Source organism: Apus apus, chromosome 2 (assembly GCF_020740795.1).
Source record: "Apus apus isolate bApuApu2 chromosome 2, bApuApu2.pri.cur, whole genome shotgun sequence".
NCBI classification, from domain to species: domain Eukaryota; kingdom Metazoa; phylum Chordata; class Aves; order Apodiformes; family Apodidae; genus Apus; species Apus apus.
Window position 1 is genome coordinate 54,594,145 of NC_067283.1, and position 17,542 is coordinate 54,611,686.

Here is a 17,542-nt window from a genome sequence, read left to right on the forward strand (position 1 = left end):
CTTCTCTGATGACTTTTCTTCTTCACTTCCCCTGGGGAACTTGAGCAGCGTGAGAAGTTGCAGCAGAGGAAGTATGAGTGTGTTTTTACAGAGAAGTGGCAGTAGTTGTTTCATGAGGACAGCCAGATCCTCCTTCTCACCCTCTGGTGTTTGCAGCTTTCCTTAAATTGCAATTTATAACACTATTTCCCCACCCTCCAACTGCAAAATCTGATTAATAACAGACTTTCCTGTAAGATCAGTCAGGCCAGGAGGAGGATGTGACACCAACACCACATAACGGGGAGAAGTAAAAAAAGGTGGTAAAGCTGGAGAGTGGATCAGATACGTTGTGATCTGTGGCATTCGGTTTTGTCCAAGTTGTGGCCAGGCAAAATTTTCTTTCTCTGATGAAGTTCAGGGTAACTGAATGCAAATGTCTGGGAGTAGGTGGGTAGGTAGTGCTGCTGGTAGCTTGCTGAGTAAAAGTGGGAAGACAAGGAGCTCTTGCACCAGCGAGGAGGTTTTGACCGAGGCTGACTAGCAAAGGGTGGAAATGGGAGGTTCTGCAGCTCGGTGTCAGCAGCTTTCAGGTCTGTTAGGTCTCACGGTCTGCTCGCACCCAAACAAGGGGGATGAAAGTAAGAGCAGCTTGTGCTGCTAACCGGCCACGTGCCCGTGCGCACTCATCGCTGCCTCTGCTCGCAGCAGGTCCGTGGCTGCAGGGGCCCCAGAGGTGCCATGCTAAGACACTGCCATCTGGCAAGGGAGCTTGGCAGCTGAGAAATGGTGATCCCAGTAAGCTCTGCTGCCCCATGCAACACTCCCTTCTGCTCCTGATCTGCTGCTCCTGCCTGAGGGCAGCTCGGGTGGGCCCTGCTGGCCCAGGTGAGGCAGGGATGTGGTGGGGCTGAGGTGCACCCAAGTTGTGCAGTCCACACTGGCTCTGGGAAGATCCTCATTGCATTAACAGAGAGAATATCTCTGTTGCTTGCTTTTGGTTGCAGTGGAAAGCCGATAGGCTGGACCACCTCATCCCCAGGCTAGCCCTTGATTCTCTCCTCCCACTGTTTGTCAGCTGGTTTCCCAAGTCAGCCCTACCAACAGCACCTTATGGGAAGAGGTTCAGAGCTATGCATTTTAACAAGCCTCTCAAGACCTTGCAAACCTTCTCTTTGATCCCACAATTGCCTGTTAGCTTCCAAAAGCAAGGACAGAGGTGTCCTTGGAGTCCTGTGTATCCCTCACAGGGGGGCTGTTTCTCTCTTTTCCTGCCATCACTGTCCCTTGCAGCATGGATGTCTGGATATTGCATCCAAATTCTTGAGCATTCCTAGGCACACAGCTGCTGATGACTTCTGAATGATGACACTGGAGTTACTAATGGTGTTAGATTGTAGAAGACCAAAATGTAGTATGGAGCTATTGTCTGTGAGGACTCATCACTAGGATTTCTGCCCTCTAGCCAACCGTGTTTCCTGCTCCCAGCTGCTGCTCTGCTGAAGTGCCATGGAGGTGGCTTGCTAGGGAAGGGAAGCAGAGGCATGCCCAGAGGTGTGCCTCCTGGCCTGAGCCTTTCTGAACACTTCTTGCAGCCTTCAAACTGTGGAGGCAATTAAAGGGAAGGATGAAACCCCCTCAATTTGATTTGGCACAAAGGGAGTAACTGTAAGACAATGCATTTAGGAGAATATTACAGATACAACTGCCTCCTAAGGAGCGAAGTTCACGTTGCTATCTGTGGTGGAGATCTCCCCTCAGAACCTGTTACACCACTAAAAAGTATGCAAGTCAATTCGTGGAAACACAGATTTCTTCACAGTGGGTAAATAAAAAAGCACAGTTTCCAAGCTACACTGTTCTGCAAAAAACATCTTTTCCCCTGTGCTATTTGCAGTGGTAAGAAAGATTAAGTGGAGATTAGCACACACAAAAAACCCAAGCCAACAGCTACCACAAGAAGAGATGTTAAATCATTATAGGTAGTGTTCTCTAAAAGTAAATATTAAAGAGTAGAGCTTCCTAATAAGGGTGATACTAATTTTGCATCTTGGTAATAGTAAGGTATGGTGGAGAAGGTAGTATTCAGGCTTGACTTGGAAACTAGGCAGGACTCAAGCATTTAACAGGAAGATTTAACAAACCCAGAGAGGTGGAAGACTCCCAGGATCACATGTGAAATGGTGGGTTACTGCAACAATAAAGTCTGTTTTTAATTAGACTTTGTTTTCTCCACTGAGGCTCTTCTAAAAATAGAGTAGGCTTAAGAGATTCTCCCTTATTTCAGCAAATTCAGATTTTCTGTTTTGGTCTCTGAAATTTATATGGCAAAGGTTGGTCTCAGGCACCTCCACCAAAGGCAGGTAGCACTGAAGCAAGGGCATTTTCACCAAGCCACAAACATTCATTTTATTTGCCTTGGACTGAAGCAAGGGAGCTGGGGCTGCAGGTTCTTTGGGGAAGGCATTTCCCCCTTCTCTGCTTCCTCCTTCTCCTGGCACTACCAAGCTCCATAAGCATCTCCAGCTTCTGAGTCCCATTACAGACTTAACAGGTAGCAATAATACTGCTCTGAAATCAGAGAGAAGCAATTAGATCCATGCCAACTCAGTGTGATCACTGCTGGCTATCTCAGTTTGGGCCACTGCCTACCCACCTGGCCAAGAGACTATATTGCCAGGCTACCAATACAAACAGCTGGGAGCATTTAAAACACCTGAACCACTAAGATCCTAAGGCTTTGGCATGATACATTAAATTTGTGTGGAAAAAGACCACTATTAAATTAAAAGTTATCAGTAGGTCTGAAAACAAACCTGAGCACCGAACTTCAAGGCTGGATCTGTTGTCTAACCCTTCTGCCACAAAACTCTCCCTTGGGCTGGTGGGATTTGAGTTGGCTCCGGGTATAGCTTTTCTATAAGCCACCCAGGTAGTCGTGGAAGTCACAGGAGATGAGGGTAATGTCAGGCAAACAACACACAAGCACATACTTGTATTTGCTCTCTTGGCCATCCATTGATCTTGTAAGATCCATAAGGCATCTGGGTGAGAGCCAATTTTTATACTAATAACATGCCAGAACAACAGCTTCTTGACACTTGTCTATGAAAAAGCTTCATCATCAGAGCTGTCACCAAAGACAGGACGGTACAGAAGAAGTGTTTTGAAAGGATCATAATTTCAGCATATTATTTTTCCCTTCCTTTTTCATGGAAATAGTCTCAACATACTATTTACCTCATTTCTGAGAAGTAACAGGACAAATTGTGACCCCTGCCAGCATGTTCAGAAATACCAAAGACTGCATGTATGACCTGCCGCCACCAAAACCTCAGCAACTTTCAGGAAAGAAGTTTGCTTAATTCACAGTGAAACCAAAAGTAGGAGTAATACTCTTTGTTTTCCTCAGTGATTCTTCTATGCATGCACTGAAAAGGTATATTTTGGCATGCAGGGAGGAAAAACACCTTTTTAACCAGCTTTGAACTGGTGCTTTCTGGGGTCTCTTTGTAGACTGGTTCCTAGAAATGTGTAACTTACCCGAGTTAAAATGCTTTGAAGGGACAACTGCATGTATAAGGAAGTTTACTGGCAAGCCAGGAAACTGCTTGAAGTTTATTTTCTGTCTTTGTTGCTAGCTAATTAACAAGGAAAGCGAGAGCAGCCAATAGAGTGATTAAGGACTCTAAAAAGCCACCTCATTCCTGTAGTTGTATCATATCTCCTGGGGCACACACTACAACACAGGTGGTTTGCTTAGTTAGTACAAAGCCTGACATGGTGCTTACAGGTATTTGAGTTTCATTTCCTTTTTCTCCTCTCTTGGGTGCTCTCATTTGCATGTTTCTATATATGTATGTGTCTTCATACATCTTCTGTACCCCGCTGTCACAGACTACTTCCTCAGGTGCTCTTAAACTGCACAGTCTCATCTGGTGGGCTCGCCTGGCCTGGGTTTCTTTTCCTTCCACCTGCCCACCCTCATCCCTCCACATGCCCTCTTCCCAGGCAGACTATGGCCCTGCCCCAGTGCTGGGCAAACAGAAACAGCGGGGCCACCATTCCCATTGTCCCGGGAGCCGCCTTCTGCCATCCCTCAGTGAAATGGAGTCTTTCTTCCTAACTGCAGATAACAAAGGCAGGTGCCTAAATCCTTTTCCACTTTTCTCCTAAGCTGCGAAGATGCTACAACCTAGTTTGTTCAGGCTTTCTGAAGGCCAGGCTCATGTGCCAGCCAGTTCCACAACCCATTCCAGATCATCCTCAGAGACAGCTAGAGCTGCCCATGCTATGTACTGAAATAAGAGGGATATCACAGAAAAGAGGCACAACTAGGGTGTTATTGGAGAAACAGGATAATTATACTTAAAGTGTGACCCAATTTTGCTGTTACTGGAGCACAGAGTTATAGGTTAATGCCTAATAATCTGTCATTAACATCCCTAATTGTATGTTTCTGTAATTGGACACGATGGAGGGGGAAGGAAGGCGTGAATGTTCACCTTTTGTCTTTTAGAGGTGAATTGCAAAGGACTTAAGAATGTGTAAGTAGGGTAAATGAAAAAATTGCATACAAAGTGCAGGAAGAAAAGATCAGTGGTGTTCATGGTCTTAACAGTGAGTCATTTACCTGAGAAAGCTATAGGACAGTTTCTTGGCTTCCCTGCCACTGGGAGTGAGGTCATGAGTGCCACAATCCAAGGTTCAAGAGAATTGTCCTATGCTGTAACCTTGCCTTCCCACAGCATCCATCACAGCCCAGCTTCCAAACGGACATGTTAAAACAACAGAATCACATGAAGAAATAGCAAATACAGTTATTTGACTGTCTTGTGCTGTCAGGATGAGAGGGAGTAGCACTCTGTGCTTAGCAGGAGCTCAGCAGAAGTGGACTGTCAAGCCAGGGAGGTTTTCATAGTGTGATGTGCATTTTCTGTATGGTTTCCTAGAATAGGTTCAGTGGACCTGCAAGGTAAGTGACCGGTGAAGAGTACCAAGCCATTTCTCACAGAAAGATCAAAGAACGCACAATGTTTTCACTGCAGTGGCAACTAGTTGGCTCTCTCACCAGTCTGAGGGCATTTATCTGTGTCCAATACGTTAATTCAGCCAAAGACACTGATAAGTTCTCAAAGCCAAAAACAATGACCTAAGAAGTCCTGAGGTGGGGCAAAAACATCAAGAAAGACAAGGAGTCTGCAATACCCATCTTGGCTAACATTTTACCTCACAAAGAGAAAAGAAAATGGCCACAGAAGTACTGCAGGCATCACTGGGCTAGGAAATGTACTATGTTAAATATTACCTGCCTGGAAGTTTACAGTTCCTAACTCCAATCATGATAAGGCTTATGCCTGTCTGTAGTCTTACTAACTTCATTAATATGATCCACATGAATGCCTTAAACAGACATGCAGTAGACGGTGACCTTAAGGAGCTGAATGCCAGGGGGAGGCACTCACAGGGAAAAAGTGTTTAAGGCAGGAACATAGTGTAAATCATATGATGTTTCTTCCCTTGTAATACGTCTGCTTCTGGAAATGAGGGGGTAACAGATGTGATCTACTTTGCTATGATCAGCATGGAGCCTGATTATAAAGCCTTTTTAAGTATCATCAGAGATGGGAAGGTTTGCAGCCCTAAGGCCAAGCCAGTTGCTGATACAATGCCTTTTATCCTATAGTATTATAGCAGTACATACTTGTGGCACTGCACAAACACTTTGCTCTCATTCACACTTCCTACTGAAAACCAAAAATAAATAAAGCGCTACCCTAAATCCCCCCAGATTCTCAGATGTGGTAAACTTATTTCAAGTGCCCATCTTTACACCGTCCCCAACAGGGCCCCTCCTTCAGAAAATGCTGACCCTACCCTTCTTCTGAAAGTTAAATCCCTTTGAAATACATCAGATCAACACTTAAAGCCTAAGGCTTTGAGGAAAAAAACTAATTGCTTTCTAACACCTTGGACACTTGGATCGTGTCCAGAAGTTGATTCTTGCCCATATGAGCAGAACTGGTTCAGTAGCAGTTAAATCTGTTAACACAAATTAAGATCTGGGTAAAAAATAACCTCAAAGACTCGTGACTTTTTAATAAGCATTGAACACCAAAAAGAGCACAAGATGACAGGGATTCTGACCTAGAAACTTTTTATTCTCAGAATGACAAAAAGGGGAAAAAAAAGTTATGATGGGAACTATTAAAAAAACCAACCACAAAAAAACCCTCCCCTAATACTTGAAGGTTTCCGTTCAGACAGATCTAGACAGACAGCACAGACCTGTGCAAGATGGAGAAAACAAAAAGGTAAAGGAAGTGGCAGAACCTGCCACACTGCACGTGCAGAGTCAGACTTTTAGCTTGATCTGAGGAGTAGCTACTGATTTATCCATCCACCTTTGAAAGAAAGAAAAGATATGCTGGATGCTCACAAGACAGTTGGACATGAAACAGTTTCTCTTCCAAAAATGAGTCAGGGCAAGAGGAATTTCAGAAAACATACTTTCCTCCCCAGAACATTTGTGGAAAAAAAAAATAATCTTTCTCTCCTTAATGCTTTAAATGATATGTCTACTTTATTCACTACATCTTAGGTCCTTCTATAGCTCCCAGTAAAGAATGCAGGATCACTGTTTCCTAAAAGTGTTGGGATCTTTGAAAAGTAGGTGCTTTATGGCATTATCAAGACACACCCTCACTGGCAGATTTCAAACAGGGCTCCTAACAGCATACAATTATTTCCTCAGAAACTCACTGCTACTGTAATCTTCAAATACTTGTTTGCTGAGTTTGTTCATCAAATGCTAGAGTACCAAGGGCTAAATACAATGAAATTTGACAAAAGTGGCATACGTGACACACACAGGTTTGCTGTGGTCCATTAGAAAAGGAAACGGGTCCAGTTAGCAGGGAATCACTGCTGCTAATGATGCTGGCAGGGGGATCCGTGCCCACAGACTTCTTAATTTGAAGGCTGCAGAAGAAAGACTTTGCTTTTGACCACAACAAACACATTTTTCCATTTGTTTTTGTTTTCTTTTCTCATCCCATGCTACTCAGCTCTTTGTGGAATTAACAGCAGGATAAAAAGATAACATCACTTTTACACAATGTTACTCTCAGGGACCTCTGCTTAGGTAGAAAAAGCCACTACTTAGTGTGACTTCCAATTTATCTGTGGCTTTTGCAGTCCAAACATCAGAGCAGGCAAAGCAGAAGATGCTGCTCCCAGGCTTCACAAGCAGCTCAGGGACTGACTCACTGTATCCCTGTGGCTAGAACCATAAACTTTGGGTGTCTCAATTCACACGTAAAAATAAGTGACTAAACACTTCCTGGTTCCTCCATCACTGGAAGATAGAGACATGTAATGGCTGCAAAATGCTCTGACAACTTAAGATGTCATTTTACTTAGGTATGAAATTGCCCGTGTGCAGTACACACGTTAAAGAGGCATGACAGTGTGTTCCAGAAAAAAAATTAAAAAATACTTTGCAGCCTGGCACAGGGTGTGTTGTAGGACCAGCAGAATAATTACAGCAGCTGCAGCTGGCACTTATTAGAAAATTAAAGCAGCTGTTACCAGGTCATTAATGACCTGTGACTACCTGCCTTAATAGTATTCTTCAGTCGACAGGCATGAGGGTGAGGGGGTGGAGGAAATGGTCACACCTTCTTCTAAGCCACTGTAGGAGGCAGATACTCTTCTTTTTCATCACTTTGTAATCTGCTTGTTTACTTCCCTCCTTTTCCAACTGGCTCTCCTCTCCTTGCTAGCTCTGACACCAAAGGCCCACAGGGCTCTTGGCCCAGGAAGCCAGCACCTACACCAGCCCTCTCTGCAGCCTCCCAGCCTGGTAGCCACCTCCCTGCTGTTCTGAGGCAACTCTGAACACCTCTCCTCAGCGTGTGCTCCTACTTCTGAAAATCATTTTGCCTGCAATGCATCCCTGTCCATTTACAACACGCGACAATTTTTTCTCTGGTGTCTTGCACCTTGCTTTCCCTGTGTAGGCAGATGGTTGGGGAAGGAGAGAAAAGCAACTTGTTTCCCTGCTTCTTCAGACAAACACACGCTCTCCAGAGCAGACAGATGCCCTAAAGTCAGGGCATCGATTCATCTTTTGGGTTCAGCTGTAGTGTGTAAAGCATTTGCTGGCTCTGGTCTAATGCTTTTTGACATTGTCAGGCCCCCTCCAGTGAACTACTGCCTTGTAACCAATTTGACAGCAAGTATTGTTCTACATTTATTAATACCGTACGTGCTATCTTCAAACTGACATGTTCCAAGGCCAGGCGTCAGCTGTGCTCAGCTCTGGCTTAAAAAAAAAATATATTCAGACAGCAGCACAGACCTCCTGCTGCTAGTAAGTAAACAAATAAAAATAAACATGCCTTTACCATGCTGCTGCCACACCTTTTAACCTTTTCCAACAATGTTTTCTTTTCTTCAGTGTCTTAAAATGTGAAGTACCCACTTCCCTGCACCATCTCCTTTTTGGTTTCTTTAGAAAAGGGCTTTTGTTTTTTCCCAGTCTTTCAATTTTTTCATTTCACTCACTCTGCAAACTCACTCTGCAAACTCACTCACAGATGCAAATCTGAATTCCAGAAACTTGAATCTATGTAAGAGTTAATTAACTTCAGGAACTGTTTTTTTCTCTGCTTTTTATTTTTTTCTAATGTAGGTTTTTTTATTTTTCTTTTGACTATACTGACTGCAATTTTCTATTATTTTTAAAATGGTCATCATAATGGGTTATGTTTACTTAGTCAATAAGCTGATGATGCCCATGACAGGACCAGAAGTGTTTGGTTAGCAGCAGGGAGGAAAAAAAAAAAAAAATCAATAACTCCAAGCACTTGGCAGCTTTGTGGCCAGGAAATAATTTGTATTCTCTGGTTTAAATCAATGACCTTCTTTTCTTTGCTGTTCCAACAGGAAATTATAAACTCTGTGAACACTATTTGCATAGTGCCTTCTGCAATACACTTACATATGCTTGGGCAAAACAGTATGTTAACCCCAGCAGTACTTCCCTGAGGTCTCCACTAGAGAAACCCGGGCACTTTAGCACAGAGCTTTTTGGCTGCAGGCACTTGTATTTATTAGAAGTGGAGGCAGAACAGAGCAAGACGTGGAAAGATCTCCCCCTCCATTTGCAACGGCACCATCCAAAGATGAAGACATTATTATTTGATAGCAGGATTGTCTACTGCAGAGTAAGAAAAACTGCCTTCTTTTAACTTGGCAAGATGGCATTTTCAGTATGACAGACACAAACTTGCTACTTCCACACTGAAGCTGCAATTGTATTTTTGAACCTTCTTGTTAGGGTTGTCCTAATGGCCAGGGATGGTTTGAAAGTGCTGCACCTTTGCTTGAACTCTTGTTTTAGAGGTTAAGAGCATCACAGGCTTCATGTTTGTGAAATTTTCAGCCTACTCTACCCTGCCCTTTTGCTAAATGCACTAAAGGAAGAAAAAGAAATTGCCACCTTGCCTTGCTATGCTGGTGGGAAGCTGTTTCCGGAAGGTGACGTTCTGAGAAAAGGTAGTGTTGAGCCTGGCACCAAACTTGCCTGCTATCATTTTTTGCCGCCTGCCAAGTCCTACCAAGTCCTCTTGCTGCCTACCTTCAAGTCCAGCTCAGCTATTTCTTAGCGTGTAGGAGAGCTGGCATTCAAGAAGACAAGCTAGTCACAGGAGATGGAGGAAGTGTGTGATCCTTTTTTTCTGTGGTTCCCCCAGTGTGATCACAGTGCAAGCCCCTAAATCTGGAATTACTGTCTATGGCCAGAGCTAAGTGTTGCATCTTGCTGCACCAGCAACTGGCACTAAGCACTTAGCTTCTAGAACCCCTGGTGTGCTTATCTTCATCCTGTGCAGGAAACTGAGGTGGTAAATCAGTCTGAAAAACATCAGTATAATCCCAGAAACCACCAAGGCCTCAGCAGTCTGCACTGAAATTAATTGTTGTAGCATTCAGATTTCTCTGCTTTGCTTTTGCACATGACAAATCCTGACACAGTAGTTCTCTGCAATCCCTCCTCTGCTCCCAATGCCACTGGCACAAAGCTGTAGTCATCAGGTGACAGGTGAAGTATATTTATTTGTTATGTCACAGCTCTCCCTCGCTGAAACAAGAGGGATAGGAATGTTAATCCGAGTGATTGAACTGTAAGTGTAATGATTGCCCATCCTGGCCTTGCAAGCAACTCACTCCTTCCCACTACACATTCTATCTGTTTGCTGGGGTCCCTTCCAGAGCTGCTGTCTGCTGAAGCACCCTTTCCTTTACATTTCTAAAATTTGCTCTTCTGGATTGAAGGCAGCCACCAAGAGAGATGCCCTCACTTTCTCACTGACAGTAGACCAAAGCAGCATCACAGTATCACAGAAGCGTTGTGGTCAGAAGTGACCTGTGGAGGTCACCTTGTCCAATACCCCTGCTCAAGCAATGTCACCTGGAGCCAGCACTTAGTCATCCTCATAGTGAAAAAGTGTTCCCTGATGTTCAGACTGCACCTCCTGGGTTTCCATTTGTGCCCATTGCCTCTGGTCCCTTTCAGGTGTTTAAACACATTGATGAGATCCCTCTCAAGCCTTCTCTTTACTCTGAACGTTTCCAGAGAGCAGAGTGCTAAATCAGAGGATAAACTTGGTAGATACTGCTCAATTGAGTTTCTTCTACTGAGTGTGTCAAAAACAAATGTACCTTTCATTCCCTGCTGCTTTTCCTTCCTTCCCCATACATGCATCTCAGAAATATCCTGCTGTCACCTTTTCCCACTGAATATCATATACCTGGCATTTTTCCATATCACAGCCTTTCTTTCCCTGCTGCTCTTCCTTCCTTCCCCACACATGCATCTCCTAAATATCATGCTGTCACCTTTCCCCACTGAATACCATATACCTGGCATTTTTCCATATCACAGCCTTTCCTTCCCTGCTGCTTTCCCTTCCTTCCTTCCCCACACGTGCATCTCCGAAATATCCTGCTGTCACCTTTCTCCACTGAATACCATATACCTGGCATTTTTCCATATCACAACAAGAAATGTTTTAATCTGGAGAGATGTACAAATAGAATACCTCATGTCAGACTGGTTTGGTTAGTTTTAGGCTTTGGACTGCTTCGTGAGTGATTTATAATTACATATGAATAAAACATAATCAGAAACTGTGGAGAGATAGTGGTGTATGTACAAAGAGAGCTGCTTCTGTTACACATGGGAACGTATGGGCCATAATCTAATTCTTTTGAGGTTGTGAAAGGTGTCCTGTGTGACTAATTCATTTCACTAATACATGACAAGCCACTTCCACAATGGAAAAAATTACTTTCCTAGATAATTTGTTTTTTAACGACTTCTTATAGTTGTTACCCGTCTCAGGATGTATATTTTCCACTATGCAGAAAACTGTTATGGAATAAAAAATGCTGATAGACTCAAAAACTGCATTTAGCTTCAAAACAGAATTTTGTGGGTTGTTGGTTTTTTTTAATATGTATAAGATACAGTCTTTGAGGTTTTTGCTCAGAAGACAACCATGTGTTTCACACGGCCTCTGTTTACAAAAAGGAAAATACAATTCTTTCTGGGGAAAAAAAAACTATATTACACTGCAGAAAAAGGAGATTTAGTGCAGCAGGGTTCAAGAATACTCAGACTGAAATTCAGCTCAAGAATTCAGAGCACAGATTTACCAGTTGGCTGTGTTCTGGCATTGCACTTAAATGTACTGCTGTATTCCTACTGAATTCATTGGGGTTTGCTATAGAGGTAAAAAGAAAGACTCGCACTCTCTTGAGTTTTATACAGGGTAACAACGTTGCTGACTTCAGTAGAGTAATTCTTGCTTTATAAACAAGAGCAAAACCAGATTAGGAACATGCCTCAAAGTGACAATGCTCAGATGTGCATTTAATCCTTTTAAAATGAAATATCTGGAATAAAATGCACTATTTACTGCTCTTACCATTGTCTCTGTAAATGCATTGTGAAATGTCTATAAAATTTAAAAACCTTTATAACATTAGTAATGTGGACCCATACTTTCCCAACCATGTTCTCCTTATGTGACACTTTCTTCAGTGTAAATCAAATCACTTTAAACGAGGTGTAAGTTTTTACCAGAGAAGACACAACTGGATAGCTTACTGTGTGAATGTACAAACAAAACATAGTAGAATTGGCTGACAGATACAGAGCTAAAATTTACCAGATCCACTCTTCTGCCCAAGGCTGGCACAGAAGAGGAGCAAAATTTCCTCCTTTCCTGCTCTTGATACTGAGATCCATTAGACACACCCTCAAGTGTCTTATTTGTCCTTCTTCATTGTTGGCCATTCCTTTCTAACAGGCCATTCTCCTCCATCCTGGACAAGCAGCTAGGCAAGCAAGTGGTGCTATACCCTGGCTTGGAAGTTCCTATAAGCATGGGATTTCTCCCTGGGGATGTTTTGTCTGGGCCATTTTATGATGCAAAGGTCTTCTTGGAAGAAAAAACTGGCCCGACAAGGTATGGATGCCTTGCTGAGAGATTAATACTAGCTAGCATATATAATATCCAGTACCGGTGGGGAAAGTAAGAATAAAGCAAACAATCATTTTTAACTTATGCAACAAGCTGTGCTCCTCTGACTGCCTTTCTCCCCAAATCCGCTTGTTAACTATGATTCAGTATATGCCATTTGTGCTTTATGGCACTAAGAGTCTAAGTCAGTTTACTGGTGAAAGTAACAACTTTCTCATTAAACACTAATGGCTATGTTTTAATTAGTCCCCGGGTTCTGGTAGAAAGCGAAGCCCTTCCTCCACAAACCAGCAGTTACGGATGCAGTAAGTGTTAATAAGCTAATAGGAAGCAAACTAGGCAGGCATACATTCCATCACCCAGAAAATGGATTTCAGACCACTTTTTGATGCACTGTTCATGCTTTAAACCAAAAAAGTGGTTAATTTTTAATATGGAGAGTTGGGCTGCTTGCAGTTCCATTATGTTGTTTCCCATCTCTCTCAGACCTGATGTTTGATGTGCTCCCTGATTTGAAGTTAAAAATGTCACCTGATTTAGAGGTGAGGAGGGGAAGAAATTCAAGTGAGAATAGCAACCATTCTCAGACTTTTAGCAACCGTGCTCAGATGCCAAAGGAATAAACATAAGAAATGGTGAGAGATTTAAATAGCTTTGTTTCTGATATGGGCTTTTAAAGCCACAAATGGATTTTTATGAAGAAGCAAGATTATGCATGGGGTCTATATGGGAATGGGAAAGGGCTGCATGTATGAGTGTGACACCACAAATTATTTAAAGGAACAGCAAATGAACAAAGTTTGTTTGTGAGACAGATCACCCAGGGAGGTTGTGGGTTCCCTCTCCCTGGAAGGAGGGCATCGCTGTTTAAGGCCAGGATGTTGGATGTGGCTCTGAGCAACCTGATCTACTGGGAGGTGTCCCTGCCCACAGAGGGAGGTTGGAACTAGAAGATCTTTAAGGTTCCTTCCAACCCAAATAATTCTACGATCCTATGAAAGTTTTTTATCAAATGCCAGCCTGGAGCAACCAGCTGGTTTTCATTTCTATGCAAAAGGAGAGCGAGCAGTCAGTTACACTGCTCTTCCTCCCTCATCCCTCTAGCCATCAAGGACTTAGTTGGGGGAAACTTTCTCTGAGGTGGAGCCCATCAAATTGCAAGGTCAACCTAGGATAAGGTTTTTGAGCCCTAGAGATACTGTAACCAAAGGGATACAGTAGGGATACTGTAGCTTTATGAACAGAGATTTACCGCCTTCGTAGCATCACTTTCTGATCTTTGTTTTCCTACCCTAGCAAAAAATAAAGTAGACTGCCACTTAATTTACTTAAGTGACTGGCCAGCTCATGAGATGTCTTCTTCACTTTTCCAGTTTAGAAAGCAAACTGAAGTTGCACAAAGCTCTTGTCACGGGCAAGAAGCAACACTGCTTTTGGCAGTGGATGGGGCTTTTCCAGTGATCCACTGCAGTTTTCCAGCCTCAGCAAAGCTGTAACTGAGGGAGTTCTTGTAATGCAACCCTACACCAGCACAGTGCTGGGATGTGCTAACAAGACCTCATTTACTGTAATTTTAGTACAACAGAGCGAGATCTAGCAACATTACAAACAGCTACACGACAGTGTGCTCTAGTGATTTTTCCCTGGCTTGATTTAAAGCAGTTGTATAACAAACTGTTAACTATAGTAATTTTAACCTCAGTTGTGCAATGGATGCAGACTTCTGAGGCCTGACTTACTGTATGCAGATTGAAGGTCAATGTCTGTGACTTGATCAGGCAGCTGAGGAAGCAGGGAGTGTTATCTGTCCTTTGTAAGGCACTCAAAATAACAGGCTACTTGGTGTCACTCTTCTGAAACAGTGGTTCAAGATTGCTATCCCTTTGTAGCTTCAATCCATCTAAAAAGCTCTCCTGACAGCTCTTATCCAGACTCCACCTAGAACAAAAGAAAATGCAAAGGAGTGGGTATACAGTGGAAGTAGAGGAAAAATATTCAGATATTCTTAAGGATTCAGCTAAGGGTCCCTTGCCCTCCCATGTCAAGACAACTTCTAGTACTGTCAGTCCTACTGCTTGTGTTTTCCTTATCACCCATTTATAGTAAAGTGAGAAGTTAGACCATGACATTTTGACATGACTAGTTCCATCAAAAAACATTAGGGATCTCATGAAGCTTTGTCAAGCCTTATTTACAAAAACCTTATGAAAAAGAACCACCCATTCTTTTGCATGCAACCATGCCTGCTGTCTGCCTGAACACTCAGCAGTATTTGTGAAAAGGAGGTAACAGACCATATATTTCAGTCCTACAACTAAACACAGTTTTTGTAATAGACATTCCTCCTGTACAGCTCTTCCTCTGTTGGCAATAATGAATAAATCCACAATAGTCCAGATTCTGGAGTTTTTGTTTACCCGTTTATCAGATCTTTATGAACTAGCCTACCTGAAAACAGATACATTAATTCTTCTAATGACATTTTGCACTTACCAATCTCTGCACATGCAGCATTTTGCTCTGTATGTGTACCCAGAGGAACAAGGTAGAGGAGCCAGTGTTTTTAAAGATGAAACATTTCAGGCTGCAGCTAAGATCTTTAAACTAGTAAGCTCTGTGAGAAGTGCAATAAGAAAACCTAGGGTCCCTCCAGATCTGGGCCTCCTGGGAGTCTCCAAGGCCGACTGAGAGAGTTCCCTTCAGCCTCTCCAGTACAGAGAAGATCCAGACTCCCTTCAGTATACAGCCTCCTGCTTTCACAAAATTCTAGTCACTTCAATACATCAAAGACCTGGTGCCTCTCTGTCAGGTCTGTCATAATAGGGAGGGAGGTTCTCAAACTGTATACACATGGATGCAGAGATGCACACAACACACATGCTGAGAACAGACATTTAAGCCTCACTTCCGTAGGAAACCATGCTGAAATATGTGCAAGTCAGTCAATACAAAGCCAGGCAATTTTCAAAACAGCTGTTAAAAACTTGTTAAACATTTGCTAAACTCTAGGAACAGAACTGCATGCTTGTAACAGAACTGCATGCCACAGCATCCCAACAGCAGCCTCTTGAGTACTCCCAGCACGCAGGAGTTGTTGCAGTATCACCATGAACAACCCCAACAGAAATCAGACTTTCACCGCTAGTCACTCGTCCTTCATTAATAGGACACTTTCCATTTAAACTTCAATGACATCTTTTGAAAACAAGTTTTACCCCTACTGTATTTCTTTTGGACAAAACAATCTGCTCAGCTGTATTCCCAGCTGTATGTTTTACTTCTCCCAACCTTCTGAGAGCCACACTACTTAGAAAGGAAGTTAGTTATGTCAACTACCAGGATTTTCTATGGTACATATTACATCACTTTTCCTGAGAAACTTGTCTGAGCAGATCCCTCTTATTGCTTTTTTCTTTCATAATGTCCTTCACATTCCTCTTTCAATATATATTGTTCTCCCTGTCAAAGCTCAGGGCTGGCATTTTAAGGAAAGGTTACATAGCAAAAGAGTCATTAGTGGAGCTTTTTTCTCCCTGCCTTCATGCTCCTAGAGAGAAGTGTTAGGCACCTTTAGAAAAAAACTACAGCATTCACTGCTGGTTTCAGAACAAGAAAAGCAATTTGGAGCATAAATTACCTTGGCCATTTTAATTCTAGCTGTGAAAAAGTAAGGAGGAGAAAGGGCAAAAGGCAAAACAAAACGAAGACAGCAAATTATGCTGTGGTGCAAGTATAAAGCTAGATCCCTACATTTTATACTTATCCCTGATACTTTGGTGTTTCTGCCCCAGATCAAATTGCTCTGTGCCTCTGCTTGCTTCTTTACGAGTCCTGATCCTTATGAAATGGCCTTGGAAGTCAATAGTCATACAACTTTCAAAATGTCCTCTAGATAAAATGTACCAGTTGAAGTCTGGTCCAGAGATAACTGAAGGTGCTGTGAGCCTGCCCAATTCAGGTCCATACACTTAAAAGTAGGCGGTGTAAGAATGAAGTAGGTTAAGTCTGGGGACAGGATTTGGAATGAGCTGGAAGTGGAGCCTAGGGAAAAAAAAACAAAACATTTCCAACCTTAGGTGTATAAACTGGAATGGACTAATGTATGTGCTGACCAGTGTGAATCCATGCACACCCAAGTGTGAGCTGGCCCACCAGACTGCCACTTGCTGTTTGTTGATCTGGGCTCTTTGGCAGCCCCTCATTGCAGCAAGGCAGTGTCTGCAGAACAGCATGGTCTGTCATAGGGCATCAGCTCAAAAGTGTGGTCAAGATGCTTATTTTGACCAGAGTGAAATTGCTGAACACGAAGTTGGGAGGCAGTCTATTCAAAGGCAGCTCCTTCTTCTAAAAACAGTGGCTGTCACATCATCTTCTTGAGTAGCTTGAGTCTTTTTATACTACCAATGGAGAAGGAAAATTAATTCTCAGTATAGGAAAGGAAATACAGCTAAAGAAATGTTGTTAGCAAGGGCAAGCATATTATCTATGACTGTTTGAGAGCCCACCAAGGTTGAACAAAATCTCTTCATTAGCTGTAGTAGAGTTTTATTACACTCTACTGAATGATCTGTTTAGGATTAAGCATTTATTGAAAAACAGACTGTTTTTACTCCCAAAGCATTTTCCATTCCATGAAACTCGGTAATACTTCAATTTAGCAAAATGCTGAATTATCTGTGTCATGTTTAATATGAAATGTAACTGAAACACCCTGCACTCTGCAGTCTCTGGACCTCTAGTTCTTAAATGGATCTGTAAAAAATCAACAGAAAAAACCACAAGCAAGCTATTTTGAGCAGGCTTAAATTTAGTACAAATTGGTCCTCATCTTAACTGGAAAACTTTCAAAGGAGCCAGCAAACAAACAAGCAAAACTAAATCCATTGTGCTTCGACAGCAAAATAAACTAAAAATTAGCTTAATACTTCTTGGATCAGCAATCTGAGCAGACAACTAAAGCAATGGATACCCAGCACTGGGTACCTAGTTAATGTATCAGCAGGCTGTTGATT

At 42.7% G+C, this 17,542-nt stretch overlaps 1 protein-coding gene across 6 annotated transcripts in view; it reads right to left on the bottom strand.

Moving 5' to 3' along the window:
* The window catches only part of LOC127381854 (cytochrome c oxidase assembly factor 1 homolog), a 50,943-nt gene that overhangs the window by 9,260 nt on the left and 24,141 nt on the right, over positions 1 to 17,542 (bottom strand). For 5 of the 6 annotated variants that reach the window (XM_051612735.1, XM_051612734.1, XM_051612733.1 and 2 more), the window contains one exon: positions 14,270 to 14,468. The exons of the other annotated variant lie outside the window; for it this stretch is intronic. The gene's annotated coding sequence lies outside the window, so the exon portion shown is untranslated. The remainder of the gene's footprint in view (positions 1 to 14,269; positions 14,469 to 17,542) is intronic. 6 annotated transcript variants of the gene reach the window in all.